General features: G+C 42.2%; 1 protein-coding gene across 9 annotated transcripts in view; it reads right to left on the bottom strand.

The window, feature by feature from the left end:
* adgrb3 (adhesion G protein-coupled receptor B3) overlaps positions 1 to 27764 on the bottom strand; it is a 766644-nt gene that overhangs the window by 148562 nt on the left and 590318 nt on the right. The gene's annotated exons all lie outside the window — the stretch shown is intronic.

The following is a 27764-nucleotide window of genomic DNA, read 5'->3' on the forward strand; positions in this document are numbered from 1 at the left end:
GGCGATGAGGGTCGAGTTGGATCTGTACCGCAAGGTTTTACACTGTTCTCCTCGGTGCTGAGGCTGTAAGACTGCTCCGCAAGCTATGCGCTTCATGTCTGTCGGCTTGACAGCAATTCACCCAGCTATATGATGAAATGAGACCAAGGCTGTGAGCTGACACTGCTTACTCTGGGATTCGAATCTATGGAGTCTATTCGGCTCAGAATGTTATTACATGCTTTTATTGTTTGCGTGATTTGTGTTTTTCCCCTCTTTCTCTGTGCATTGTGTGTTGGTCCTTTTTTTAAATTGGGTTCTTTCAGGTTTCTTACTTTACAGCTGCCTGTAAGCCAATGAATCTCAAGGTTGTATAATTTATACATACTTTCATAACAAATGTACTTTGAACTTTGGCTGCAAGTTGGATGTGAAAATGCTAACCTTGTTGCTATCAAGTTCTCTCAGTGACTCCCCATTCCAGTGTATATGGGTGTCAAGCAACTGATATAAAATGATATATGCATTGAAACATAAGGTTCCACTATTATGTCGGCTAGGCTGTATGCACTAATAAGCTTATATCCCTCTGTTACTGTTGTCATCAGCATGTTTCAATAATCCTCGGTTAAGTCAGTAATTTTGCTGTTTTATGACTACACATATGCTCATAATTAGATGTTATCCTATGTTCAGAAGTCTAACTTAATGTCCATGCTTTAAATAGAAATCAAAACAACTTTGTTGAACTCTGTAAAAGAATTCAGAGATCTATACAAGCACTAGAACAGCTATTGTACAATTTGTGTTCTTACTGAAAGTAAGCGTTATTTAGAAGTGTCTGTTCTGACCTTTACACAATGAATCACTGTGTTCTAACCCACTCTTTCTCACAATCCCAAATCGTCATAATCCTTAGTTCAGCCCACTCTCTTCATCTGATGCCTTAAAACTCTTTAATCTGAATGCAGCATCACTTGGTAATTATTTCCTGCTTTACTTCTTTCCTTCTGCTCCATTCAAGCTTGCTAGTTAAATCTTTCTCCCAAATCCAAGTATGTAAACTTCAAAAAACAGTTATTTTCAAGAGTACTATAAGAATCTTTAGACCATCAGTAGCTGCTTGTTCCAGATACACTCGCAATTTATATCTTTTCTTTCAATTTTTACATGAACCTTCTAACTTCTCTGGACCGAAGGAATAATTTGGCTAATCTGTTTTAAATAAACCAAATAGGCACAGGTTCACTACAAAAGATAAATGCAAACCAGGACCCTCCCCGTAGTTCTACAACTCATATGCAGGAGAATCATAATCTGTGGAATTTCTCACGGACTGTGACCCTGCTACTCTGCATTTTTAGGGAGATACTAGTTACAAAAACTTTTTTATTGTTTTGCTGATGGCAGGATATTTGGTAAATGGGAATTAGTTTCAATGCAAATATAAAATTTGGTTAGTATCTGCAATTATCCAACTATAGAATGATTGAATCATACAGCTAAATTATTTAGCTAAATTAATGCCATTAAATCGTGTTAAAATAAAATCAAAGGAATAATGGATGAAAGTCAAGTTTGCTTTCAAAATAAAGACACGAAGGTGTAGAATTTTAACAGGATGTTGCTTGAAAAATATTTTAGCATCAGGAAAGAAACAGCTCTGTTATTCATAAGAGATAAGTAAGGTGTAAAAATGTAAATTTTCTGTCCTGCCATAAGGTAATTATGCACGGTAGAGAGAATAAATAAATCCACCAGAAACCAGATGGAAGAGGATTGATGACAGTCAAGAAGTTGGGCCAAATATGGAAATGGTTGCTGAAAATAAAAATGCTAAGGATCATGAACAGAGTGAGAATATTTCTAAGTCATTCTCTTTACAAGAAGAGTGTCAGGAAGTTTTACAGCGTGAGCTGAATGCAAGTAAAGGATTCACTAACACGGGAAGCACTGTAATGTATGAATTTCAACACAATAGCTAGTCTGTGGCTCGGTAATTAAAAAAGAACCATAGACACTTCAGAGCCGCATATGTATGTCTTTAAAGGAGGTGAATACTTCAACCTCTCTGCGGAGTGGTGGAGGGCTTTCTGAATGCAGATCTAGGTTTTAAAGTCAGTAAAACTGAAAGATCCAGCACAGGGACGTAGTCTCCAGCCATCTATCTGATATGACATCGTACCCTGCTTGCGTGTTGTGTATGCTTAGTTTGATGTGTGTGATATAAAGGTGCCACGATAATTGCATCAACATGTTCTCACTACGTTGCAGTGCACTCTCAGTCATTGCAAGGTCCCAGATTGGTGCTACTCAGACAACACATGCCCCAACCTGGAGTCCAAGAGCCCCTTTCCAATATTACTTTGTCCTGGCAGTTGCTATTGCCCCCAAAAGATGAATTTCGGACTGACTAAGGCACTACGGGGGTCTCAGATCAGGTGAGGATTTTGGGGCAGTGTAGACCAACTGCTGTGCGACTATTGTGGAGCAACAGGTGCTTTCTGAACTTTACAAATAACTGCATCTCAATGTTCAGGCTTTTAGGTACCTCTTTGCAAGGAGTAAAGGAAGTCCAGAACATCAGAATCATGTCCAATTTCAACACATTATAGAACACAGAACAGTATAGGCACTTCAGCTCACGGTTTGCTGAGATTTTAACATACTCTAAGATCAATCTAACCCTTCTCTGCTACATAATTTCCATTTTTTCCCATCAGCCATGTGCCGGTGTTTCATAAATGCTCCTAATTATATCTCCCTCTACCACCACACTTCGCAGTGCATTACACACACTCACTGTGTTAACTAACAAATCTCTGACATCCCCCCTATATCTTCCTCCAATCACCTTCAAATTATCCCTCCTCGTACTAGCTACACATAATCAGTATCTATGGGTTGTATGGACCATCTCTTTTCCAGCCTGAATGGAGGTCAGAAAAATCAACTTTAAAGAAAGAGATATACTATGGCAATTATGTGATTTCAGGATCAAGGATGGGCTGGTACCTTCTCTGCAAACATGTAACATTGGACTTGCCGGGTGTGTCAGGTAAGTTAACACTTTTTATAGTTAGGAGTAAAGGAATATTCCTCTGGACAGGAGCCTGCCCTGTCCTTCCATTCAGCTGTGAGTCAGTTGACATGCCATGCTGCAGCAACCACAAGAAACGCACACGGTCACAGGGAGAACATGCAAGCCTGGGCTACTGGAGTTGTAAGACAGGACTAATTGCTGCCAACACCAAGCCCATGATTCAGGACCAAAACCTTTATCTTTGCCATCACTCGAGTCGAGTACGATGTTCTCCAAAGGGGTTGCTAATTGGTGGGTCCGCAAGTGGCTGTAGAGGCTGATCCGGGATCCACGTATTCTGGTGCAGTGTTGGCAAGAGCAAGTGGCTATGGTTACTGGTTGGATAGTTTGGTTTTCTTTTGGATGTTAGGGTGGATTACCTTAATAGAGGATGCCTATGGATGATTTTGTTTAACATGGGGAGGCTGAAGCACAGCTAGCCTCGACACATCTGTTGACAGATTGGGGTCAGGGTCTAGTGGCATGGAATGCAAGATGACTGGGGAGCCCTCAGTGCCAATGTGATGTATCATCATCTTCCACCAGCTCCATTGTTTAGGTCTTGATTGGATCGCTCTTTGTCTGGAACGTCCCCCTTGACCTTACTGCCATGGATGTCCTAACCAGAAGCTAAACTCCAGTCAGCACCACTTTCAGAATCTCATAGACTCACAAGTCAGTCCACCACAACAAGGTGACAATCCTCGGAGAAGAATCAAAACCATTCATTTCTTGCTACAAGAAAAATTAAGGAATATAGGGATTGGGAAGAAAGTGAAGCTTCTGCTGAAGAAAGTCAAGAACTTGGCCGACTCCTACTTCCAATGAGCACAGGAGCAGATTTTCTCATATTGTTAAAAACATGTCCCAAAAATAAATTACTGCACAGCTGCAATTTTACACTATTTACAGACAGGCTGTAATTACCAATTTATAACTGAGGTTGCTGCTTTAGGCTAAGTTATGTGTTGAATAGGAGGACTGCATCAAACAGTTGCCCAGAATATGATAGCACGACACACTGCTCACAGTGCTTGTGGGCACTAATTTGGAATCTGTTTCTGGTACAGAGTGTGGTAACACAGCATCACTGACGTCGTGGGAATACTGATGTAAAAGTTTGATGGGGTGTAAAAATTGCTCAGCATTCATGTCATTACAAGTTTGCGCCAACAAGCAGTCAGGCATTCCACAGCGGGGCTTTCAAATTCAAGCAGATCGAATTGTTACAGCTTTAGAAAGCTTAAAGGTTAATAAACTCCCATGTGAGAAGGAGAGAAGTATTTAGTGATAAAATACAAGTGTCAAACGTGGCGCATAGATGACATTTGTAAATTTTAAGAGAAGAAATACCAAGGTTCTGGATGTGTTGATGATGGCAGAGAGTCTCATAATTAGGTCAAAAGGTGTACCAAAGTATTATATAGTGGGATTTGATGAGGCTCACAACCTTTAAGAGTGTTATATGTACCAGAGGCATCAATCTGAAATGCGACCCATTCTAAAGCTCATGATTACTCTTAATGGTCTTATTTCTTATAACAATGCTACAGTAACTTCAAGTCAAATCTCAGCTACTGTGATTAGGTCAGTCAGAATAATACTGCACCGAAATAGGCCCTTTGGCCCAACTTATTAATGAGAATATGTTGAGCGAGCTAAGGCTTTTCTCTTTGGAGAGAAGGAGGATGAGAGGTGATTTGATAGAGGGTTGCAAAATAATAATGGGCACAGATCAAATGGATAGCCAGAGAATTTTTCCAAGGGTGAAAATTGCTAATACAAGGGGCCATAACTTTAAGATGCTGGGAGTAAAATATAGGGGGATGTCAGAACTAGCTCTTGTTGTGTTTTTTTTACATACAGAGAGTGGTAGATGTGTGGAATGTGATGCCAGGGGGTGCTGGTATAGGCAGATACATTAGAGGCATCAAGAAACTTTCAGATAGGCACATGGATGAAAGAAAAATGGAGGGCTCTATGGGAGGGAAGGGTTACATTCATCTTAGAGCAGGTTAAAAGGGTCAGCGAAACATTACAGGCTGAAGAACCAGTTCTGTGAAGAGTCTGTACTGTGGAGTACTGTTCTGTATTCTACATTTGTTAATGCCATCTGATGCCCATCCCAGAGAATCCCATATCCCTCAAATTATTCATATTCATGTACCTGTCCAAGTGTCTTATAAATGTTGTTCTCCCTCAACTAGGATTACAGATGTTGCCTTATTCAAGAAAGGGAGTAGAGATAGCCCAGGAAATTATAGACCAGTGAATCTTACTTCAGGGGTTGGTAAGTTGATGGAAAAGACCCTGAGAGGCAGCATTTATGAACATTTGGGAGGCATAATATGATTAGGAATAGTCAGCATGGCTTTGTCAAAGGCAGGCCGTGAGGATGTGACTAAACACATTGATGAAGGTAGAGCGGTAGCTGTAATGTATATGGATTTCAGCAAGGCTTTTTTTTTTAAGTACCTCATGCAAGGCTTATTGAGAAAGTAAGGAGGCATAGGATCTAAGGGAACTTTGCTTTGTGGATCTAAAATTGGCTTGCCCACAGAAGGCAAGGAGTGGTTGCAGGTGGGTCATATTGTGCACGGAGGTCGGTGACCAGTGGTATGCCTCAGGGATCTGTTCTGGGACTCCTTCTCTTCGTGATTTTTATAAATGTCCTGGATGAAGAAGGATGGGTTAGTAAATTTGCTGATGACACAAAGCTTGGGGGTGTTGTGGATAGTGTGGAGGGCAGAGGTTATAGCGGGACATCGATAGGATGCAAAACTGGGCTGAGAAGTGACAGATGGAGTTCAACCTAGATAAGTGTGAGGTGGCTCATTTTGCTAGGTCAAATATGATAGCAGAATATAGCATTAAAGGCAAGACTCTTGGCAGTGTGGAAGATCAGAGGGATCTTGGGGTCCGAGTCCATAGGACACTCAAAGCTGCTGCGCAGGTTGATTCTGTGGTTAAAAAGGCATATGGTGCACCTGCCTTCATCAACCGTGGCATTGAGTTTAAGAGCGGAGAGGTCATGGTACAGTTATGTAGGACCCTGGTCAGTCCCCACTTGGAGTACTGTGCTCAGTTCTGGTTGCCTCACTACAGGAAGAATGTGGAAACTATAGAAAGGGTGCAGAGGGGATTTACAAGGATGTTGCCTGGATTGGGGAGCATCCTTATGAGAATAGGTTAAGTGAGCTCGGCCTTTTTTCCTTGGAGTGGTGGAGGATGAGAGATGACCTGATAGAGGTATATAAGATGGTAAGAGGCATTGATCGTGTGGATAGTCAGAGGCTTTTTCCCAGGGCTGAAATGGCTAGCATGAGAGTTTTAGGTGCTTGGAAGTAGGTACAGAGGAGAGTTAGGGGTGAGTTTTTTTATGCCCAGAGTGGTGAGTGCATGGAATGGGCTGCCGGTGACGGTGGTGGAGGCGGATACAGTTGGGTCTTTTAAGAGACTCTTGGATAGGTACATGGAGCTTAGAAAAATAGAGGGCTATGGGTAACCTTAGGCAATTTCTAAAGTAAGTACATGTTTGGCACAGCTCTGTGGGCCGAAGGGCCTGTATTGTGCTGTAGGTTTTCTATGTTTTCTAACTCACTTGTAGTTCGAATTTATATCAATTTCTATCAAATAGTCAAGCTGGGCAGTACTCACCCTGTAACGCTTTACTAGACACTGAATACTAACCTGAAAATGAGCCATTAAATCAAATTTTATTTACTCTTAGCCAGTCCCCCAATCATGCCAATGCACTATCCCCAACATCATACCCTCTTATCTTGTGCAGTAACCTCCTTATGTCATGCCTTTTGGAAATCCTGAAATTCACCATAATTTTCACTCCTGCTTAAATAAGAAAACATCTAATAGCAGCAGAAATGGGCCGTTACAAAAATGAGTTAAGGCAAGTTAGTCAGATTTGGATAGAAATAGCTGTCTGGTTATCTACACTGAAACACACGCTCACGGGGATGGATATCCACGAGGCAAGGTGAACAGCACGGAGAGCTGATTCTGATTACTGAGCCCTTACTTATAGTGCTCAGGGGCAAAAAAGCTGGTGGAAAGAATGTAATTAACATGGAAAAGGTCTCTTCTTCAAGGTCAGTCTAGGAATGGATAGATTAAAACTAATTTGTCTCAGATTCAGTTAAAGATTTATAATTTAAAGGTAAATGTGTTAAATAATGACACAAGAGACTGCAGATGTTGGAATCTAGAATGACAAACAAGATGCTGAAGGAAATCAAAATCAGGCAAAATCCATGGACAGTCAGCATTTTGGATTAAAACCCCTCATCTGGCTTGAAAGATAGAGTGGAGTTAGCCAGCATGAAGAGTTGAAGGGGAGGGGTGGAGTAAGAATCCACCTCCCCTCTTCAGCTCCAGGTGAGGAGCAGATGGAGGTAGAGAAGGGAAGAGCAGTGAAGGCTGGGTGGTGAGTGGAGGCATCAAAGGGCTGCAATGATGGAATCTGATAAGAAAGGGTGGTGGGCATGGAACCAATTAAGGGAGGTGGGGTGGACAGATGGGAACAGAGGGTGAGCTGAGTTTCAGTGGAAGAAGTGTGTGATAGTAGGCAGATGGAGTGGATTGAGGAAGAGAAACAAACAGCATGCTGGGGAAGTAGGAAATGTGAAGGAGGAACTGGGTCAATCAGAAGGAGAGAGAAATATTCAATATATTGCGTTCCTTCCTGAAAATGTCTCCATTATTCATTCTCACAATGAGATCACAGCTACTTAAGACAGATTCTCATGCAAAGTCCAAACTGCCTCTTAAATGATTGGAAATAAGGGTCCTTGTTGAACTGCTGCAGTTCTGGAGAAGGTATTATCACAGCGCTGTCCATAGTTTAGGCATACCACAGACAAAGGAACGGAAGTACTGAAAGACTAACTTATTTCCAAGGCAGGATAATGTCATAGAAGGAAACTTGTTCTTTCAGAGTCAGTTAGGGTTTATAGTCATCAAGTCACAGAGCAATACAGCATGGATCCAGGCCCTTCAGCCTAACGAGTCCATGCTGACCCATAGTGCCATTGCAGATCAGCCCAACTTCTTGTGCCTGGTCCACATCCCTCTAAGCACTGCCTCTGCATGTACTTATCTAAGTGCTTCTCCAATGAAACTATTGCACCTGCCTCAACCACTTCCTATGGCAGCTTGTCCCATATACTTGCCACCCCCTGTATGAAGAATTTGTTCTTGAGGTCTCTTTGAAGTCTACCCCCTCTCACCTTAAATTTAAGTCCCCTAGTTTGGACTCCCCCTATTCTGGAGAAAAGAGAATACTGTCCACTTTTATCAATGCCTCTCAAAATTTTAAACATCCCCTGATCCCTTGAGACCTAACCTTCCAGACCAGCCTCCCGTGTGGGATCTTGTTAAAGGCCTTGCTTAAGTCCAGACAGATAACATCCACTGAACTATCCTCATTTACCCTTATGGTTACATCTCTGAAAGACTCTAAAAGATTCAGCAAGCATGATTTTCCATGCATGAAACCATGCTGACTCCTCTAAATCAGACTCTGTTGATTCAAAGGCTGGTATATTCTGCCCCTCAGAATTCCTCCAGTAGCTCCTCCATTACTAATATCAGGCTGACTGACTTGAAGTTCCCGGGCTTGTCCTTGGTACCCTTCTTAAAATATGTAACATTAACTACCTTCCAGTCTTTGGAAAGGTCACCAGTGGCTCATGATTAAACAAGTACAGCATCTCCACAAGGGCCTTGGCAACTTCTTCTCTAACCTGTCACAAATTCTGAGAATACATTCAGTCAGGCCCTGAAAATTTATTCACCTTAATGTAGTGTAAGGTGAATGTCCTCCAAAACATCTCAGCTTGTTTCTCTTATCTGGCATAACAATGATTTTCTCTTCAGAAAACACCAAGGATAAATAATTGTTAAAATTCCCTCCCATCTCTTGCTCGAGACATAACCACCCTTTTAATATTTATATACAGTAGCTATGGAACCTCTTGTGATTTTCCTTAAGTTTACTTGCCAAATCCATCTCATATCCTCTTTCTGGCCTCCTCTGTAATTTTTAATCTTTTCATAGTCATCAAGGGATTCATTCATCCCTGGCCTCTCAAGTCCAACACATATTCTTTTGTTTCTTGACCAATGCCTCAATATTTTTCATTAGTCAAGGTTCCTGAAACTTGCCAAGTTTATCCTTCACCCTTATGGGAAGACATTGCCCCTGGATTCTTGATATCACATTCTTAAAAGTCACCCATTTGTTCTTTTCCTTCTTTTCCCTTCAAACAGATCCACCTAATTGACCTCTGTTAGATCTGGCCTAATTCACCCAAAATTAGCCCTGCTCCAGTTTTGGACCCTAAGCTATGGATTTTCCCTTTCCATCACTGTCTTAAACATTACAGAATAATGGGTTTGGGGGGGGGGGGGGGTCCGGTGGGTATCATGCTAACAGCTTACATGTGCGGAAACATCTTTCTGCCTTGCAACTGGAAGTTCATCTGCGAGGTTTGCATGTTCTCCCTGTGACCTTGTGGGGACTTAAGGCTGATTCATTTTCTTCCCACATCTCAGAAATCCGAAGGTTAGTAGGTTGACTACTGCTGTAAATTGCTCCTAGTCTGCAGCTGAGTATTGATAGGACCAAAAGGGAGATGATGGGCACATGTATAAGTGTGACTGTCTGGGTAGATTACGTTATCCAGATATTGTAAACTACTTTTGGAGCATCACCCCTCCAGAACACTGGTGAGTCTTCTGTTCACCCCTGAAATACCTTATAATGAAAAAGCTTTGAATGGCAAGTGAAATATTCATCATAGAATATACAACCACTGAGTTGCTCTTATCACAACAATTATGAGCTCAGTCAAATTAACCTTCTGGCCAATGAATAATGATTGGCAAGTATTTGTTTCCCCAGGTCTGAGAGATGAGAATAAAGGAGGTCACCATTTTTGGGGACATTGTGTATCAAGAACCAAAAGCTAGCATACACATGCAACCAGCAACGTGGAAGTTAACAGAAGGTTGGTCCTACATTTAGTATGATTGAAAGATAAAAGGAACAAATTTTTACTGTAGCAACACCAGTGAAACTGGAGTACGATAAAGAGTTTCGGGCCACTGCAGGTAGTTTAGAAAAGGTTCATCTGAATTATCACAGGTACAGGTGGACTGTCCAAAAGAGGAAAAAAAACAGTCTGGGTTCTGCTCAATGGAATTTGGAAGAAAAAGATGAAATTTTACTGTAATGTGGCAGATAGGGAATTTCTGTCATGGAAAAGAGCAGAAGGCTAGAGTGTATAGTTTGAAAATAAGGGGCATTCATTTAAGAATGAACTGAGGAAGAATTTCTTCCTCCAGAGGGTTGTGAGTCTTGGAATACCTTGTTAAAGAGAGCTTTTGAGCCAGGGGTCAGGCTAGTTGATGGCCGAGATAAAGTTCTAATTAGTCAGGGAATCAAAGATTGTGGGTAAAGAACTTGAGGAAAATAGATCCATCATAATTCTAACAAACGGTCCCAAGCCCAGCTGTGACAAGAGGAGGGTTGGGCATGGGGCTAGCAACTCCACTTGTAAAATCCCACAGCTACAAGAGTGTGAACAGAACCTCCAAAGACCTCTTCCCTGGGAGAGAAAGGATCCTTGCTTACAAGAAAATTGGCTATATCTGGGGACAACTTGAAAAACTGGCCCAGGTCAGAGGACTCTGGCAAGCTGCTGTTAGCAGCCTATGCCCCAGTAGGGGTGTTTAGCTTAAGTAAGTAATAATTCCATTGAATAGAAAAATAAGCTCAAGGGGCTGAATGACTTATTCCTGTTCCCATTTCTTATGGCCTCTGGAACGGAAATGATTCACTCCGTATTGTGAACCTTTGAAGTCCTGTTTCCTGCTCGCATTTCTTAAGGACTCTTCTTGAAGAAGGAAGTGTACAAGGACTTGTGATAGTAACAGCATTAAACAAGATTGCTCAATACAGATAATTTTCATCAATTCCAAAATATTGGCATAAAACTGTTATTTTCACATATATGATAAGACATCCAGCATGGGTGAGAAACATTCCGATGACACAGCTACAGCGAGCTTGTGACTGTATCAATGTATTGGCAGGCTATTCCTTAGCAACCATTCCACTTGACCTTGACTCTGCACAAAGCTTCCATAACTCACTTGAAAGAGAAAGTGATTCTCCTCTGGAAAAGTGAAATGTGACAGAAAAGAAGAGACCTTCTTAATCTATCCTTGGAAAGGTAGGGAATAATAAAAGAAAGTCAACATGGCTTTGTCAGGGGAGGGATCCTGTCTAACCAATTTGTATTTTCTGAAGAGGTGACAAGTTTGTTGATAAGGGCAGAGCTATTGATTTTAATAAGGCCTTACATGGGAGACTTGTCCAAAAGATACAGCCATGGGATTAAAGCCACATTGAATCCAAAATTGGCTCAGTAATCAGAGGCAGAGGACAAAGTCAGAGGGTAGTTTTTGTGATTGGAAGCTTGTGGCCAATAATGTTTAGTGCTAGGGCTGTTGAGTTTTGTTATATACAATAATAATTTGGATACAAAGATGGGAGTTATGCTTCAATAGTTGCAGATTATATGAAAATTGGTATCATTGTTGATAATGAAGAGTGCAGTCTTAGGCTACAGGTTGATATTGATCAATTGGTAAAATAGTCAGAGCCATGGCAGACAGAATTCAATCCTGATGTCTGCGAGGTGATGTACTGTCAGAGCTCTATTAAGAGTAAGACATAAACAATGAATGGTTGCCTGAAGGTCTAAGCAGACCTAAGCATTATGTGTGAAGAACACATAAGAAATGCTTGCTTTCATGTTAATGGCAGTTTTATAAAACATTGCTACAGCCACTGCTGCACATTTTTGTTCACTATACCAAAGGAAGGATGCGATTACAGTGGAGAAGGTGCAAAGGAGATTTACCGGGAGACACAAGACACTGCAGACGCTGGGACCTGGTGCAACAGGTAATCTGCTGGAGAAACTCAGCATGTTAAGCAGTGACTGAGGTGTTAGCGGGGGGGGGGGGGGCGGTGGGAGAGAGAGTAGTAATTGTTGACGCCTCATGTTGAAACCTTACGTCAGGACTCACCAGGCTATTGCCTGGATGGAGCATTCCACTTATGCAGAGAGACTGGATAGGCTTGGTTTGTTTCACTGAAGCAGGGAAGGCTAGGTGGAGGCAGGATCAGACAGTTATGGAAAATTACAGCTGGTATACAGATAGGGTAAATAGCAGGAAACCTTTCCTCATAAAGGGGCAGCCCAAACTAGAAAATATAGACAAGGACTAAGATGTTTAAAAAGGATCTAGAGCACAGTTCAGAATCTGTAACATGTTGCCTGAGTGTATGGGAGAGGTAGATGCTCTCACACTTTAGTTTCTAGATCGGGGAGGGGTACATTAATTCTATAGGGAAAGTCAATATTAAGAAGGAGGAGATGTTAGATGTTGAGGGCTGTAAGTCCTCAGGGCCAGATGGAATCTCTCCCAAGATATTCAGAGAGGCAAGGGAGAAAGGGCTTTTTCAGAGATCTTTGCATCCTCTTTAAAACAGGCACGATTCCAGAAGATTAGAGAGAAAAAAACTAATCCTTTGTTTAAGGAGGACAACAGGGATAATCCAGGAATTATAGGCTGGTGGTTGGGAATTTACTGGAGAAGATCCCTGGAATGGGTTTGCATTTTGAAAAACAAAACCTGTCCTAGGAATCTTTGTGTGGGGGAAGTTCTGTCTCAAAAATTTATGATGAGGATGATTCATGACTGTGGAACAGTGGATGTTATTCACACACCCATTATTAAACCATTTGACAAAATTCTATGGTAGGCTGGTTCAAAGATTAAGTCAAATGGAAACTATGGTGAATTAGCATGTTGAATACAGAGTAAGACAGGAGATAGTAGTGGAGGGGCTGTTTTACTCAATGGAGATTTGTGACAAGTGATGTTCTGCAAGGATCAGAGCTGGAAATAATTTGGATGAAAATGTAGGTGGTCTGATTTGTAGGTTGGATAGAGCATGCAAAATAGTGGAGTTGTCTAAAGTTCTCAAAGGGAACAATGGCTATAAATTAGTTCAAAAGCTTGGGGTGAAACGGCAGACAGAGTCTAATCCAAATGGATGCAAAGTAATGCATTTTGAGGTCAAACGCCAGGGGAAAGCACACAGTAAATAGCAGGAGCCTTTTTAAGCTTTGATATACAGAAGGATCTTAAGGGTCTGAAGTCTGTGATAGTGGCAACATAAGTGGATAGGGAATTAAAGGTGGATACTTGTCTTCATTGATTGGGGAATTGAGTATAAAAATAGGGAAGTCATGCTGCATAAGGTTTTGATTAGGCCATACTTACGAGCAGTGTGCAATTTTGATTGCTGCATTGTAAATTATCGTGTGATTAGGAAAGGGTTAAATTGATGGTTGCTGGGTGGCATGGCTCAAAGGGCTGGAAGGGCCTATTCCATGCTGTATCTCAACAAATAAAAAATAAATCAATTAATTAAAGGAACGAATGCAGAGGATTTGGAGATGACGCAGAAGAGGTTTACCAGGAATTTGCTTGGATTTGAATGTATACCTATAAGAAGAGGTTGGACAAATATAACTTGATTCTCTTGAGCATCAGAGGCTGAGAGGCAACCTTTTAGAAGTATATAAAATTAGGAGAGTCAAAGATAGGGTAGAAGCCTTTTCTCCAAGGTGGAATTATCAAATACTAGAGGACATGTTCCACTGAGGTTGGGTGACACTAGAACTGAAGGTCATGGGTGAAGGATGAAAGGTCAGATGTTTTAAGGGGGAACATGAGGGGGGGTCTTCTTCAGGCAGAGGGTGGTGAGAATGTGGAATGATCTGCCAGCTGAGGTGGTGGATATGGGTTCAGTAGCAACATTTAAGAGAGGTTTGGATAAGTACATGGATGGGAAAGGTATGGAGGGCTATGGTCCGGGTGCAAGTTGATATGACTAGGCAGAAAATGGTTTAGTATGGACTAGATGGGCTGAAGGGCCTGTTTCTATGGTGTAATGGTCTACAACTCAATGGTATATGTTTAAGGTGGGGGGTGATTTTAAAGGAGATTTGGATTTATTTATTTATCATGTGTACATTGAAACATACAGTAAAATTCAAGGGGCGTATTACCCAATGGGAGTTCGGGGAGCTGGGTTAAGCACAATAGGCAGCGATTTAAACAGAGAGAGGAGAAATGGGCTAAAAATTCTATATCTGAATACACGAAGTGCCAGAAATAAAGCAGATGAGGCTTGAAGCTCAGGTGCAAATGGGTAACTATGATGTTGTTGGGATAACGGAGACATGGCTGCAGGGAGATCAGACCTGGGAAATGAATGTACAAGGGTATACATGCTATCGTAGGGACAGAAATGTGGGCAGAGGGGGTGGGGTGGCCCTGTTGGTGAGGAATGAGATTCAGTCCTTTGCAAGGGGGGATATAGGATCAGGAGAAGTAGAGTCTCTGTGGATAGAACTGAGGAACAGTAAGGGCAAAAGGACCCTAATGGGTGTTGTCTACAGGCCACCAATCAGTAGCATGGATATTGGGTGCAAGTTGAATAGGGAGTTAACATTGGCATGTGGCAAAGGTAATGTCGCAGTAGTTATGGGGGATTTCAACATGCAGGTGAACTGGGAGAATCAGGTTGGTGCTGGACCCCAGGATAGGGAGTTTGTAGAGTGCCTATGGGATGCATTCTTGGAACTGCTTGTACAAGAGCTGACCAGGGACAAGGCTATTCTAGATTTAGTGTTACGTAATGAACAGGATTTGATAAGCGATCTTGAAGTAAAGAAGCCATTAGGAGGTAGTGTTCATAATATGATAAGTTTTTATCTGCAATTTGAGAAGGATAAGGGCAGCTCGGAGGTGTCAGTGTTGCAGTTGAACAAAGGAGACTATGGAGCCATGAGGGAGGAGCTGGCCAAAGTTAACTTGACAGATATCCTAGCAGAAAAGACAGTGGAACAGCAATGGCAGGTATTCTTGGGAATAATGCACAAGGTGCAAAATCAGTTCATCCCCCAGAGAAGGAAGGATTCAAAGGGGGGGAAGGGGCCACAGTGGTTGACAAAGGAAGTCAGAGATTGCATAGTATTAAAAAAAAGGAAGTATGACAGAGCTAAGGTGAGTGGGAAGACAGATGATTGGGAAATTTTTAAGGAACAACAGAACTTAACTAAAAAGGCAATATGGGGAGAAAAAATGAGGTACGAACGCAAGCTAGCCAGGAATATAAAGGAGGATAGCAAAAGCTTTTTTTTTTAGGTATGTGAAGAGAAAGAAGATAGTTAAGAACAATGTTGGGCCCTTGAAGAATGAATGGGGTGAAATTGTTATGGGAAACAGAGAAATGGCAGAAGAATTTAATAAGTACTTTAGATCTGTCTTCACTAAGGAAGACACAAGCAATTTCCCAGATGTATGGATGGGCCAAGGACATAGGGTAACAAAGGAAATGAAACAGATTGACATTAGGAAGGAAATGGTGATGAGTAGACTGATGGTACTGAAGGCTGACAAATCCCCAGGTCCAGATGGTCTGCATCCTAGGGTACTAAAGGAGGTGGCTCTGGAAATTGCGGATGCATTGGTAATCATTTTCCATTGTTCCTTAGATTCAAGATCAGTTCCTGAGGATTAGAGAATGGCTAATGTTATCCCACTTTTTAAGAAAGGAGGGAGGGAGAAAACAGAGAACTATCGATCTGTCAGCCTAGCGTCAGTAGTGGGGAAGATGCTAGAGTCCATTAATAAAGATGGAACAGTGGCATATCTAGATAGCAGTGATAGGATTGGGCCGAGCCAGCATGGATTTACCAAGGGCAAATCATGCTTGACTAATCTATTGGAGTTTTTCGAGGATGTAACCAGGAAGTTAGACAAGGGAAATCCAGTGGATGTAGTGTACCTCGATTTTCGGAAGGCATTTGATAAGGTCCCACATAGGAGATTGGTGGGTAAAATCAAAGCTCATGGCATTGGGAGGAAGACATTGACATGGATAGAAAACTGGTTGGCAGATAGAAAGCAAAGGGTAGCGGTGAATGGGTCTTTCTCGGAATGGCAGGTGGTGACTAGTGGGGTGCCACAGGGCTCGGTATTGGGATCACAGCTGTTTACGATTTACGTCAACGATTTAGATGAAGGCATTGAGAATAACATCAGCAAGTTTGCTGATGATACTAAGCTGGGTGGCAGTGTGACATGTGATGAGGATGTTAGGAGAATTCAGGGTGACTTGGATGGGCTGGGTAAGTGGGCAGATACTTGGCAGATGACGTTTAATGTGAATAAGTGTGAGGTTATCCACTTTGGGAGTAAGAACAGGAAGGCAGATTATTATCTGAACGGTGTAGAGTTAGGTAAGGGAGAAATACAAAGAGATCTAGGAGTCCTTGTTCATCAGTCACTGAAGGTGAATGAGCAAGTGCAGCAGGCAGTGAAGAAGGCTAATGGAATGTTGGCCTTTATTAAAAAGGGAATTGAGTACAAGAGCAAGGAAATCCTCTTGCATTTGTACTGGGCCCTGGTGAGACCACACCTGGAGTATTGTGTACAGTTTTGGTCTCCAGGGTTAAGGAAGGACATCCTGGCTGTAGAGGAAGTGCAGCGTAGATTCACAAGGTTAATTCCTGGGATGTCCGGACTTTCTTACGCAGAGAGGTTAGAGAGACTGGGCTTGTACACGCTGGAATTAAGGAGATTGAGAGGGGATCTGATTGCCACATATAAGATTATTAAGGGATTGGACAGATAGAGGCAGGAAATATGTTCCAGATGCTGGGAGAGTCCAGTACCAGAGGGCATGGTTTGAGAATAAGGGGTAGGTCATTTAGATAGATAGATAGATAGATAGATAGATAGATACTTTATTCATCCCCATGGGGAAATTCAACTTTTTTTCCAATGTCCCATACACTTGTTGTAGCAAAACTAATAACATACAATACTTAACTCAGTAAAAAATATGATATGCATCTAAATCACTATCTCAAAAAGCATTAATAATAGCTTTTAAAAAGTTCTTAAGTCCTGGCGGTTGAATTGTAAAGCCTAATGGCATTGGGGAGTATTGACCTCTTCATCCTGTCTGAGGAGCATTGCATCGATAGTAACCTGTCGCTGAAACTGCTTCTCTGTCTCTGGATGGTGCTATGTAGAGGATGTTCAGAGTTTTCCATAATTGACCGTAGCCTACTCAGTGCCCTTCGCTCTGCTACCGATGTTAAACTCTCGAGTACTTTGCCCACGACAGAGCCCGCCTTCCTTACCAGCTTATTAAGACGTGAGGCGTCCCTCTTCTTAATGCTTCCTCCCCAACACGCCACCACAAAGAAGAGGGCGCTCTCCACAACTGACCTATAGAACATCTTCAGCATCTCACTACAGACATTGAATGACGCCAACCTTCTAAGGAAGTACAGTCGACTCTGTGCCTTCCTGCACAAGGCATCTGTGTTGGCAGTCCAGTCTAGCTTCTCGTCTAACTGTACTCCCAGATACTTGTAGGTCTTAACCTGCTCCACACATTCTCCATTAATGATCACTGGCTCCATATGAGGCCTAGATCTCCTAAAGTCCACCACCATCTCCTTGGTCTTGGTGATATTGAGACGCAGGTAGTTTGAGTTGCACCATATCACAAAGTCCTGTATCAGTTTCCTATACTCCTCCTCCTGTCCATTCCTGACACACCCCACTATGGCCGTGTCATCAGCGAACTTCTGCACATGGCAGGACTCCGAGTTATATTGGAAGTCTGATGTGTACAGGGTGAACAGGACCGGAGAGAGTACGGTTCCCTGCGGCGCTCCTGTGCTGCTGACCACCGTGTCAGACCTACAGTCTCCCAACTGCACATACTGAGGTCTATCTGTCAAGTAGTCCACTATCCAATCCACCATGTGAGAGTCTACTCCCATCTCCGTTAGTTTGTGCCTTAAGATCTTGGGCTGGATGGTGTTAAAGGCACTAGAGAAGTCAAGGACAGAGTTAAGGAAAAACTTCTCCCAGAGAGTTGTGGGGGTCTGGAATGCACTGCCTCAGAAGGCAGTGGAGGCCAATTCTCTGGATGCTTTCAAGAAGGAGCTAGATAGGTATCTTATGGATAGGGGGATCAAGGGATATGGGGACAAGGCAGGAACCGGGTATTTATAGTAGATGATCAGCCATGATCTCAAAATGGCGGTGCAGGCTCGAAGGACTGAATGGTCTACTTCTGCACCTATTGTCTATTGTCTATTAGAAAATGAACGGTTAATAACTAACTAAACCTAAGAATATGCAAAGCAAGTTTTGTTTTACACAGAGAGTGGTAGGTGTCTTAAGCACACTCTCAGGGATGGTGGTAGAAGCAAATAAGATAGTAATAATTAAAAGGCAGTTAAGGAGATAAATAAACAGGTAGGGAACCAAGGGATATGGACCATGTGTAGGCAGATGACCAGCACGGACATGGTGCGCCAACAGATAATATTCTATGTTCTCCACTCAAGGACATGGATTCAAGATGATACAAAAGATATAGGGTGCATAAGGCAAATTAATTTTGAATGTAGATACTGTTTCTTTGACAGTGCTGGAAAACAACATTTTGGGAAGGGATTTAAACAAGTATGAGGTGAAATTATTTAAAGATCTACTGGGAAAGAGCAGGAGAATGGAAGTAAATGGATCACAAACAGGAATATCTGCAGCTGCTGGAAATCCAAGCAACCCACACAAAATGGAGGAACTCAGCAGGCCAAGCAGCAGCTATGGAAAAGAGTTCAGTTGATGTTTTGAGCCGAGACCCTTCAGCAGGATTGGAGAAAAAAAGCTGAGTAGAATTAAAAGGTAAGGGGAGGGGAGGGAGAAACATAAAGTGATAGGTGAAACTGGGAGGGGGAGAGCTGAAGTAATGAGCTAGTAAGTTGATTGGTGAAAGAGATATAAGGCTGGAGAAGGGGGAACCTAATAGGAGAGGACAGAAGGCCATGGATGAAAGAAAAGGGGGGGAGGAACAACAGAGGGGGGTGGTTTTGGGCAGGTAAGGAGATAAGGTGAGAGAGAGAAATGGGGATGTTAAATGGTGAAGGGAGAGAGGCATTACCGGAAGTTTGAGAAATCGATGTTGATGCCATCAGGTTGGAGGCTACCCAGAATGAATATAAGGGGTTGTCCCTCCGACCTGAGTGTGGCCTCATTGTGACAGTAGAAGAGGCTGTGGATAGACATATCGGAACGGGAATGGGAAGTGGAATTAAGATGGGTGGTCACTGGGAGATCCCGCTTTTCCTGGTGGATATAGGTCACTGGATAGACAGCTGCTTGAGGTTGATATGGCGACTAGCCTGCTTCTGCGCTGTAAAGTTTCCATGATCCGTGGAGAACCAATATGGAAAAAAAATACCTTCCAATTCCTGTCTTGGGAAGAAACTTAACACTTTATTCTTTCAGGTTGTTCATCTTTAAAATCACATTGCCATCATTCATGGCAAACATGATTTCTTTTTTGAAGCTTGGTGAGAAGATTATTCTGTGTGGAAAGAAAGGGGCTCAGCAAGCTCAAGGATGTTTGAATTTTAGACGGAGATTGAAAGACCAGCACACAAACATTTAGCTACTCCAGCGTGAAATGAATGCTGTGCAGAAGTAAGTCAGGAATGACGTGGTGTCAGCACGCTTCACTGATGCCAATGAGCACCACCACAGTGCAACAGATGACTACAGCAAGCTAGGTGAAGCCAAACTGACACTGGAGGGCAACCAGGGAGCATTTTGCTCATAATCAGGTTCATCTCTGGCAGCTCCTGTGACCCAATCTGGAGCAGAACCATCAAGCTGTGGAAACAGGTGACCCGGTCTCCGCCTGACACCATGCATTTCATGTGGAGATTTAATTAAGAAATCAGTGCCGATAAAGAGCTTACAAAGCATTGCCAAATGTACAAAGAAAATATTTTCCCTTTCAAAGGCATGTAAACACAATGATAATGTGATTTTGTAAAGCAGTTTGTTTTGAATTTTAAGGGGGAGAAAAAAAGCTATTAAGAAATTCATTTTGTTCAACTGAGACCATACAAGTATTAGAAAAAAGAATATGTCAAAGCCAGAGCTGATATAAAGAATATCTCTACTTGTGAATTACCTGGTCATTCTCACTGCTGGATGCATTTGTCATATCTCCCTGCCAGCTTGACATCCATAACTTTCATTTGTAAATTGCCAGAATCTGCTAGCAATAACTAACTCAGATGTGTTTGAGTTGCATCTAGACCTTTGAGTAATGAATTTTCATAAAAAATAACTCAGAGACTGATGCTTGTCAAGAGTGTAAAATGTTGTAAACAACATTATTGCACAAAAATAACATACCTTTTCTGAATTATGTTCTCAGTCATTCCCAAGATGCTGCCTCCCACCAATCGTATAGATAAGCACAGATATCCAAGTGACTGCTGGCAGCGAATTCAGCCTGATGCCAGTCACATCCACAGGATTTGAAAGACCATTAGGAGCAGAATTAGACCATTCAGCCCATTGAATCTGCTCTGCAAAGTGAACATGGCTGATTTATTATCCCCTCTCAATCCCATTCTCCTGCCCTCTCCCTGCAACATCTAACACCCTTTCTAATCAAGAATCTATTAACATCCACTTTAAATATACTCCATGACATGGCCTCCACAGCCACCTGTAGCAATGAATTCCACAGATTCTCCACTTTCCAGCTAAAAAGATTTCTCCTCATCTCTGTTCTAAAAGGATATCCTTCTATTCTGAGGCTATACCCTGTGGTACGAGACTCTCCCTTGCTTGTACAGTCTTCAGCTCATGGATATTTTCCAAGAGAAGCAAACTAAAAGAGGCACCAGCTCACCACAACTCACCAGCCCACACCCATCCCCAACCCCTGCTGTGGATCAGACCACACAACATCAATGCAAAGCAGTAAACACCATTCCTTAAAACCAGTGCCGAGTTTCTGTATTGTCCAGCTGTTCGGCAACTTCACTTCTTGGCTTTCTGTGAAACAAAGTGTATCTTCACAGTGCAGAATTCCTACAATTATGAAAGCAACACACCCAGAATTCTGGAGGAACTCAGCAGGCCAGGCAACATCTATGGAAAAAAAAGTACAGTTGACGTTTCGGGCCAAGACCCTTCATCAGGACTAGAAAAAAGGATGGGGAATCAGAGTAAGAAAGTGGCAGAGGGGAGAAAGAACCATATGGTGATAGGTGAAACTGGGAGGAGGGGGTAAAGAATGAAATAAAGAGCTGGGAAGTTGATTGGTGAAAGAGATACAGGGTTGGAGAAGGGGGATAGGAGAGGACAGTAGGCCATGGTAGAAAGAAAAGGAGCACCAGAGAGAGGTAAGGAGATAAGGTTTGAGAGAGAAATGGCAATGGGGAAAGGTGAAGGGAGGGGATGGGGGAAAGAAGCATTACCAGAAGTTTGAGAAATCAATGCTCATACCATCAGGTTGGAGGCTACCCCACAAACAAAATTTAAGGTGTTACTCCTCCAACCTGAATGTAGCCTCATCATGACAGTAGACATGTTGGAATAGGAATGGGAATGGTAAATGGAATTAAAATGAGTGGTCATGGGCGGATCCCGCTTTTTCTGGTGGAAGGAGCATAGGAGTTCGGCAAAGCAGTCTACCAATCTACATCGGGTCTCAGCAATATACAGGAGGCCACACTGGGAGCACCAGATACAGTAAATGACCCCATCAGTCTCACAGGTGAAGTGTCAACTTACCTGGAAGGACTGTTTGGGGTCCTGAATGGTAGTGAGGGAAGAAGTGTAGGGGCAGGTGTAGCACTTGTTCTGCTTACAAGGATAAGTTCCAAGTGTGGCAACACTTCCCCTGTGAATATTACTGGAACTAATTACACCAGCAGTTATACAGTGGCACTAGAAAGTCTGTAAACCCTATAGAAGTTTCTCTATTTCTGCATAAATATGACTTAAAATGTGAACAGAACTTCGTGCAAGTCCTAAAACAAGATAAAGAGAATCCAATTAAATATTTAATTAAATAATTAAACACAAAAAACAAAATACTTGTTCAAACACGAGGAAATCTGCAGATGTTGGAAATTCAAACAACACACATAAAATGCTGGTGGAACACAGCAGGCCAGGCAGCATCTATAAGAAGCACTGTCGAAGTTTCGGGCCAAGACCCTTCGTCGAAGGGCCAAAAATGTCAACAGTGCTTCTCCTTATAATACTTGTTCATTTATTTATTGAGAAAAAGGACCTAATATTACATGTATTTGTTGGAAAAAGTATGTGAACCCTAGGGTAATGCTTTCTACAAAAGCTATTTGGAGGCAGGTGTTCCGATCAATGAGATTGGAGGTATAGGGTGTAGAGGTGCCCTGCCCTATAAAAAAAGACAAACAAAGTCAGAGCCTGCTCTTCTCAAGGAAGAGCTGCTTATCTGCACCACGACTCGATCAAAACAACTTCCAGAGCACCTTAGAAGAATTGTAGAGATGCATGAAGTTGAAAAAGGCTACAAAGCAATTCTAAAGACCTGAGTGTTCATCAGTCCACAGTAAGTGAAATTGTCTACAAATGGAGGATAGAGTACTGTTGCTGCTCTCCCTAGAATTGAACATCCTGCAAAGATCACACCAAGAGTACAACATGCAATGCTGAAGGAAGTGAAAAAGAACCCAAGGGTAACAGCAAAAGACCTGCAGAAATCTCTGGAATTTGCTAAAGTCTATGTTCATGTGTCTACTATAACAAAAACATTGACCAAGAATGATGTTCATGGAAGGACACCAGAGAGGACTGCTCTCCAAAAAAAAAACATTGCTGCATGTCTCAAGTTTGCAAAAGACCATCTAGATGTTCTACAACACTTCTGGCATAATGTTCTGAGGAGAAATGAGACAAAAGTTGAAGTTTTTGACAGAAACGTACATTGCTATGTTTGGAGGAAAAAAGGCAATGCACACCAACACCAAAACCTCATCCCAACTGTGAAGCATGGTGGAAGGAGCATCATGGTTTGGGGTTGCTTTGCTGCCTCAGGGCCTGGATAGCTTCCAATCTTTGAGGGAACAGTGAATTCAAAATTGTATCAAGACATTTTACAGGAGAATGTCAGCGTAGCAGTCCATCACCATAGGTTTAATAGAAGTTGGATAATGCAACAAGACAATGATCAGTAAGACAAGAGTAAATCAACAACAGAATAGTTTAAAAAGAAGAAAATTTGGGTTTTGGAATGGCTGAATCAAAGTCCTGACAATCCTACAGAAGTGTTCTAGAAAAACCTGAAGCAAGCAGTTTATGTAAGGATGCACACAAGCATCCTCAAGTTGAAGTTAAAGCAGTTTTGTAAGGGAGAATGGCCTAAAATTCCTCCAAGCCGATGTGCAGGACTGATCAACAGTTAGGAAACGTTTGGTTGAAGTTATTGCTGTACGGGGGGGGGGGGGGGGGGGTGGCGGGTCACACCAGTTACTGAAAACAAAGTTTCACATACTTTTTCCAACAAATACATGTAATATTGGATGATTTTTCCTCAATAAATAAATGAACAAGTATAATACTTTTCATGTTATTTATTAATTTCTTTATCTAGTGTTAGGACTTACATGAAGAATTGACAACATTTTTGATCATACTTATGTAGAAATAGAGAAAATTCTACAGAGTTCATGAACTCTACAGGAATCAGAAGTGGAGAGAGTAAGCAGTTTCAAGTTCCTGAGGACCTAACCTGGTCCCAATATATCAATGCAGCTGTGTTGCCTTTATGGCATTTGTTTAGTTTATAATATTTTCACTTTAGTAATTCATTTGTTAGCATTTTTTAGTTAAAATAAATTCGTTGTCTGTGATATATCGCGGCATGCGATGACATCACATCCGGTTTCGCCGCGTCTTGTCGGAAAATACCGGTTTGGAGAAATGGGAAGGAGGGGGCTCGCATGTGTAGGATCAGCGCAAGAAAAGTTGTCTTTCTACGCATTAGAAACATAGTGAAGCAATGCCTTTTCATTGTAGTGTTAGGACATTAAATGCTGTTCCTCTACCTCTCACCTTGCTAGAGAGTGTACGATCGCTGTGAAGCACCCAGAATGTAATAGCACTAATCACAATGGGGCCATGCATCCCGGCCCGTTACTGCAAACTGACACAGCTCCACCACCCCCACAACAGGACGGCCGGGAGGGAGAGGCTCACTCCAGGACAACTGTTGTCAGCTCGAGCTGTACAGAAGTTTGCGGTCAAGCTCAGTCAAGCCGTTCTTGTTCAAAGATCTGCCTCACTAAGGTGTACCCTAAGGGAGCCAAAGACAAGGCCATCAAAGCCTATGTAATTCTGGACGATCAGAGCAATCGCTCACTAGTCAGTCCAGAGTTCTTTAACTTGTTCCACATTGAGAGTAATCAGTTCCCATACTACTTTAGAACTTGCTCAGGCAGCATGGAAACTTATGGAAGGATGGCAGAAGGCTTCCAGCTCAAGTCCCTGGATGGTAAAGTCGTCATCTGTCTCCCTCCACTCTTAGAGTGCAATGAAATTTTGAATAACCGCACTGAGATCCCGACGCCAAGTGCGGTGCTACACCAGCCACATCTCCACCACATCGCCAAACACATCCCAGAGCTGGATCCAAGAGCAGAAATACTCCTGCTATTAGGAAGAGATGTTCTCCGGGTGCACAAGGTTAGGCAGCAGGTTAATGGACTACACGACACCCCCTTTGCGCAACGCCTGGATCTGGGCTGGGTGGTGATAGGAGAGGTGTGTCTTGGCAAAGTACACAAACCGACGGTTAACACATTCAAGACCAATGTGCTAGAGAGTGGCCGCCATTCAATTTTTCAACCCCGCACAAGTGTCATGTGTATTAAGGAAGCACGACAAGGCTTTAACAAATGTAAAGTAACTGACGAGACGCTGGGTCAGTCAGTCTTCACTCAAACTGAGCATGATAATAAACTTGCTCCATCAGCTCAAGACGCCATTTTCTTAAAAACAAAGGACACCAAGGTCTTCAGAGATGAAGCAAATAATTGGGTCGCCCCACTACCTTTCAGAGAACCACGCCAGTGCCTGCCAAACGACAAAGAGCAGGCAGTCAAGAGGTTCACGTCCTTGCAAAAAACCCTGAAAAGGAAACCTGAGATGCAGCAACGCACCCGACTGACCCACAAGGTACTATGCACACTAATGGCAGAGGTCACAGCCATTACAAATGCACGACCATTCCTACCCATGTCTTCTGACCCGGAAAACCCCTTCATACTCTCGCCATCAATGCTCCTTACGCAGAAAGCAGGAGCCTCCCCTCCACCAGGGGACTTCTCTGATAAGGATTTGTACACAAAGCAATGGAGATAGGTCCAGGCTCTGGCAAATCGGTTCTGGTCTCGTTGGAGACAGGAATATCTACCTTTGTTGCAACACAGACAAAAGTGGACAGAACCCTGAAGGAATCTTCAAGTTGGAGATTTAGTCCTGCTCAGGGACAAGCAAATCGCCCGCAACAGCTGGCCAATGGCCAGAATCACTGCCACATTCCCTAGTAGGGATGGACATGTCAGGAAGGTTGAGTTGAAAACTACCGACCAAGGTGATGTAAAAATTTACCAAAGGCCAGTTACAGAAGTCATTCTACTTCTACCTAAGGACTGATTTAGAGACTGAAGTTTTGTATTATGTTCATTGTGACCTTACGAAGGTCAAGCGGGGAGTGTGTTGCCTTTATGGCATTTGTTTAGCTTATAATATTTTCACTTTAGTAATTAGTTTGTTAGCATTTTTTAGTTAAAGTAAATTCATTGTCTGTGATATATCGCGGCATGCGATGATGTCACATCCGTTTTCGCCGCGTCTTGTGGGAAAATACCGGTTTGGAGAAACGGGAAGGAGGGGGCTCACATGTGTAGGATCAGCGCAAGAAAAGTTGTCTTTCTACGCATTAGAAACATAGTGAAGCAATGCCTTTTCACCATACGTTAATGTGGAAGAGTGAACAGTAAACGGTTAATCTTACTGCGATCCTGTTTTCATTGACTATGGTTTACCTCGGTGTTTAGATCAGCGTTCTCTTACACCTGAGCGAGAACACTACAGCAGCTATAAAGAAAGCAAGACAATGACTGTACTTCATTAGGAGTTTGAAGATATTTGTTATGTCAACATATATACTCAAAAACCTCTATAGATGTACCGTGGAGAGCATTCTGACAGGCTGCATCACTGTCTGGTATGGGGAGGGGGGCAAAGCACAGGACCAAAAGAAGCTTCAGAGGGTCGTAAACTTAGTCTGCTCCACCCATCTTGGGTACTAGCCTACAAAGTACTCAGGACATCTTCAAGGAGCGGTATCTCAGAAAGGTAGCATCTGTTATCAAGGACCCCCAGCACCTAGGGCATGCCCTTTTCTCATTCTTACCATCAGGTAGGAGGTACAGAAGCCTGAAGGCACACACTCAGTGATTCAGGAACAGCTTCTTCCCCTTTGCCAACTGATTCCTAAATGGTTATTGAACCCGTGAACACCACCTGACTTTTTCAATATAATTTCTGTTTTTCCACAATTTTAAATCATATATAATATAAAAAAAACATACAGCACAGTGTGTGCAAGGGACGGACAGGATTGCCACCTGTAATAGAACAACCCTATTCTGGCCCTATTGACAGTGATGGATGAAATAAACAAAGCTCTGTAACAGTTGACTACTCTGATCTTCCCATGTTCCTTCTGAGACAGTAAAGGTAAAACAAGTGAGACAGTGGTGACCTGCATGTAAATATCTAGTTTGCAAAAAAGCCTGATGTTCTAATGTTCAGTGATAAAGTCTACAACTATACTTCTAAATGAAAATTCAAAATAAGAAAACTCAAGCAGTAAGTTACTTCACATCCTTGTTTCATACAACAAAAAAACCATCCTGACAAAACTTCAGGGATAGAAGTTTGTCTGGAATTTTCATTCTGGGTGTTTCTTTTCTTTTTTTTAAGGTTAAGGTCAGAAAAAATACTTAACAGCATTTTAGCTGAAAATACCAGAAGAAAAGTGAAAAGATAGTTTTGGAAGCTTGCTGGAGAGAAAAGACAGGTTAAACGTTTGGACAGGAACACTTTATCAAAAAGTTGCATGAGACCTCTATTCTCAGATACTCCCAGAATTGCTTTAAATCTCTATTTCTTCTGTTTGCACAACAACCAAAACATCATAGGTGAAAACAACGGCAGGCTTGGAATGTAGGTGCTGATGCAATGAAAGAGCTTCTCTGGTGTTCCTGTTATGTAGCCTCACAAATCCACATACAAGCTCTTGCCATATAGAATGGCTCCAAGAGTACAAATATTGATCAATTCAAAAAGATCATAAGATCACGACAAGTACACATAGATATAGTGGCGTATTCTGTTTCATTTGCCGAATCAAGTACCAATACTTGTTCGACAGTAAAATGCAATTTATTAAAACCATTCCCCAGTCTGTGCTTCTACTGCTCTTGATGAACAAGATTACTCTGTATGTTGGTCACTCCTTGCATCAAAAACATGTTGATACTGAAAGACCTTCTATCCAAGATGGAAAGGCAAAGTGTCTCTGATCTTTACTCAAATCTCAAACCACTAACACTGGGAATCGAGATCACAAACTATATCTGCATATTTT

This window comes from Hemitrygon akajei, chromosome 9 (genome assembly GCF_048418815.1).
Source record: "Hemitrygon akajei chromosome 9, sHemAka1.3, whole genome shotgun sequence".
Classification (NCBI taxonomy): Eukaryota; Metazoa; Chordata; class Chondrichthyes; order Myliobatiformes; family Dasyatidae; genus Hemitrygon; species Hemitrygon akajei.